Below are 4,762 nucleotides of genomic sequence, written 5' to 3'. Positions count from 1 at the left end.
TAATTAGTTTCAAAAATTCTACTGAAGTGTAGAATATGATTCAAGAAAAAACAGTCCAGTTTGTCTCAGAGTTTCAATACTGCATGAACTCCAAATTAAGCATGGCTAGAGATACTATTAGTTCCTAAGGGAAATCAATAATCCTTAGGGGGAAAAAAAAAAAGGCATTTTTACTCTTTCTTTCTTTCTTTTTTTTTTAAACAAACTGAGCCCAAATCTTGCTTCTACTAGAATCTTAGAAAGCTTACAATCCCAGAGTGACTTCAGATAGCTACAGATGTACAAAGGCACACAAAGGAAAAGTTGCCAGAAGTTAACTATATTCCCACTTGAAAGAGAAGAAAAATGAATCTTTCCACTTTGGATTCTGGGGGAGCTCAATTGGATTACTTCTCTTCTTTCTCTAAAAGCAGAAATATCTATTTTCAAGTTTTTATTATTGTTTATGAAAGCAACACATTTCATTCAACAGAATGAGACACAGTCCTTATGTTACCAGTGAAATACACTTTGATGATCTTGAATGACTTTTCCTTTCAACTTCGAACAATTTTCAATAACAAGTAACTTTTATTTGCAAATACTGAATGAAATTGCAAATGTATTCACTTCAATAAGGACAAGGATTTTCTTGAATTTCCAAGTAGAATCTGGACAGGGCCATATCTAAATGTTACTCAAGGTTCCTGTTACCCTATGGACTTGTCTGCTATGGGCATTGTCATCCATATAATATCAGTAAACTTTCAGAAGTCTGAAAGGAGAAGAAAAACACAAAACGAACAGATCCCATACTTAAGGGACTTTCGAAATGGAGCAGGAGAAAAAAACTTTCCTCCCTACTATATGGTCAGGAATGTGAAATGGGAAGCATGAGGATCAGGGACAAATACTAACTGTGTTTAGGAGTTTAAATCAATTCTAACTGTAGGGAACAGAAATGCTCTGTGGTTCTTCCTTACTTCTTCTGATCAGACCAATTCAGTTTATTTTGTGGGGGCACTCTATCAACCCCCTGTTGATAGTTCTAGAATCTTCCCATTCCATCTTCTTTTGTCTGATTTCTGAATATGCAGATCAGCATGTTTAAACTGAGGGCTTTTCCCCAAAGCTGACAAAGGCACTCTGCCTATGTGGGTTGCAGAATGAATACACTGAGAAATGACCTCTGGGGTCTAACTGACATGAGTTGGTATATAAATATTCTAGTTCTCCCATCCCTCAGTTAGGATCATTCTAAGCTATATATTTTTCACTGTTTCTGGAAGTTCCCTGAAAGACAAATGCTAGTAACCTACCAAGGTAGCTGATCAAAAACACCTTTATTTTTTCTTTTCTTAGAATCACTTTATCACCTTCTTACAGGTATTTCCTTCATATCTCAAGGAAACTATTGGAATTTGAATCTTTGTCTGTGGATCTGCTTCTGGGAAGAATGGAACTAAAACACACTTCCATTTTAAACAAATCAACACTTATTTATTGAGAGACTATTTCTTTTGCTCAGTGAGGCCTAAAAACAGGGGCTATCCACTCAAATACATCCAGAAGGAGAAAGGGAAACAAATTTAAGAAGCCCAGGTGGAAACCTAATGTACAAAACAGTGTATGTCCTATTTAAGGAGGCCATCTGCTGTTTAACTTCTGTCAATTGTTGCCGTGCTGGTATGCCAGCCTACTACTTACAGGTCTTCTAGTTTTTCAAGCAAAGCCTAAAATTCTTAAAATTTAAATATTGTCAACTAATTCAAAAGGGTTTTTTAACATTCTTATAATAAATAAAATTATTTATTTAATACTCTCAACAAAACCTGTTTATGGGATGGATTTGACCCACAGCCTGCCAGTTTGTGAACTCCACACTAAGGATCAAAGATAAAGGATGTGTGGTCCATAGATATTAAATAAATTTGCAACTTAGAAGGGGGTGAAAGAAATGCAAGTGACTATGAATTTGAATGTAAGTGATAAATGAGAGATAAGTAACAATCAAATAATAATTTGATGAGTGGGAAGACTTTTTATTTTAGGAAAAAGAGATTTTGATCAGGGATGATGGGGAAGAAGAGATGGAGTAAGCACACATTGGAAAAAGCTTTAAGAGAAAACAGTATAACCCATAAACAACTTCCATTTAGCAAGTTTCTGCAGCTAGCATTGCTATAGAAAGTTTAAAACTTGAAAACAGGACCTGATTCATTATTCCCAAGGGTGGGATTTTCCAATCCTAATCTAATTTTGGGAACTATAGCATGCCATGTCTGTCTCTAGGAGGTTCACCATGTCTATCAGCATGTAAAGGTTCTAAAAATCCCTTGGTACAGAATCTTGTTTGCGTTTGTTTCTCCGGTGTCTTCTAACTATTTTGAGTCTTTATATCTATGCGGGAGCACCATTTTTGAACACTCTAAGAAATCATGTTTTGTAGGTATCTGTGACTCTAAGTGAAGTAACTGGAGAAAAAGGAAATGTAATAACTTATCTACTTGAAGGATAATCTCAAATAATAAATATATCTAGAGATCTTTATAAACTTCCATTTCTACAAAGTTGGGCATGTCAGAGTTGGGCCAATAGAGACTGCTATAGGATGAGCTTGGATGCATGAATACATGGGTCTAAAGGCCAGTGTGTTTAAACTACCTTGACTTCTCTCACCCAGAGTGTTCCTCAACCTCCAATGATGTCTGGAAATTGGTTCTTGTGGCCTGTTGAGTAAGGTAGCCAATACTAACAAGACCTTGAAGATTTGAATAGTAAAGAACGATAATTCTCTCTCCATGTGCCAGTTGTGAACAGAACACTTCAGTGCCAACACTGACAAGAAAAGTTGGCTATATCTCAGGACATAAATCAATTCCTGAGCAAGTCCACATGCTAGGATCAGTGCCTGAACAAAACTAGAGGATAACTTGATCCCCAAAGCAAAAAAGGCTCACCAGCAATCTAATAATGAGGGCTCTAATAATCAGGGACAAGAAGACACTTTACTATGAAAAGTAATATCTTTCCTTCTCCATGTGCTCATATGATCATAGTGGTCTTACAGAATACATTTGAAGGTAGAAAATCCCCCACACTATCATAAACATAGCAATTTGACAGGACAGTTACCATATCAAAACTTCAGATATTACATCATCCTCTGAGCTAATTAATTGGCTCACAAATGACTATCACTACTGGTCTTCTCTGATATAAAATGGATAATATTTTGTTCTCACTGACATAATTATATTTTGATTCTAGTTTATATACACTATGCAATACACATACATACATTATACAATGAAAGGTGTGTTTTTATGTAATTATATTATTATTAATTACACATAAATCAATGAGTGTGGGTTTTACTATACCCCCTTTAACCATCAGACCTCTACCTGTGCTTCCATTTATGGAAATTAAATGTTTACTATTAGTGTTTCCCACAAAACATTGCCTCTGACCAAGAACTAATTTCCGAATGAAATGTGGGATTTAAAATTAATGTATCCAAGAATGGTTGGGTGGCTCAGTGAGTTAAGCATCTGACTTTTGATTTTAGCTCAAGAAATGATCTCAGGGTCATGGGATCAATCCTCTTCCAGGACTCTGTGCTAAACACGGAGCCTTCTTAAGATTCTCTCTCTCTCACCCTCTGCCCCACCCCCCATTATCTCTTTTTCTCTCTCTAAAAGAAAATAAATAAAAATAAACATAAACATAAATAAATAAAATAAATGTATCCAACGTCATGTTCATTTGATATTTTCAGAGGTGATTTTTATATCAAGGTGTTAAAATTGCTTGCAAAACCCAGGTCGTACCTCATTTCTCACTGAGAAGAAAGGATGTCTATGTAAACCCCAATCTTTTTAATCTACCTTCTGTTGACTGTTGGCTACATTTAATGATAATTATTCAAAACACAAGTAGAATTAGAAGAAAAAAATGATAAGGCAAAACGGGTTTTAAAACACATACAACTGAAGGTTAAAGACCACATATCTAAAATTGTTTATGAGTGTATGGAGGATATTATAATTTCCTTTTTTCACTATATATTTTGTGCTTTCTTCACTTTAATTCAGCTTCAGTTTCACTGAGCTCTTTGCCTATCAGGGCATTCCAAATCTTCATCTTTAGATAGTGTTTATTAAAGGAATAATTTCAAATCTGGCCCTATTAAGATATTTCTCTCATGGGTTCCGAGGACTTTGTTGTTGCAATCACCCTTCTTATGTCTTCATCATTTCTCTCCCTCAACCTTACTTTTACAGGCCTTTTTATAATACAGTAAAATTTCAGTATGGTAAAATTTCCTACCTTAAAACTATAAACTTACTTGATCCCTTTCACCTCCCAGCCTTAGAATCAGTATTATGTCTTTGATACAAAAACTCCTTGGAAAAATTGTTTGTGTAGTTTGTCCCATTCCCTGTTGAACCTGCTATAGTATGGCTTGTCGAACATCATACACATGGTTAGGGATTGAACTAAATTAGAACCCAAGTCCCACAACTACTATGGTTCAACATTCCTTACCTATTTCGTTATGAGAAAATTTCAGCTCTATACCTAATATTTACTTTTTATATTGTATTAACTGAAATATTGTTTTATTAGCCCTCAGGACTGAGGTACACATGAAGATTTGAAATCATAAGAGTTTTTTACTTTAAAGTAAAACATATATATTGGTAGACCCCTTTTAGAACACTCCCGAACTATATTAACATAAATGGTTTATGGATTTAAAGAGAGGAATATTACTCAC

This window comes from Mustela nivalis (assembly GCF_964662115.1).
Source record: "Mustela nivalis genome assembly, chromosome: 4".
In the NCBI taxonomy this organism is placed as follows: Eukaryota; Metazoa; Chordata; class Mammalia; order Carnivora; family Mustelidae; genus Mustela; species Mustela nivalis.
This window is presented reverse-complemented; position numbering follows the sequence as displayed.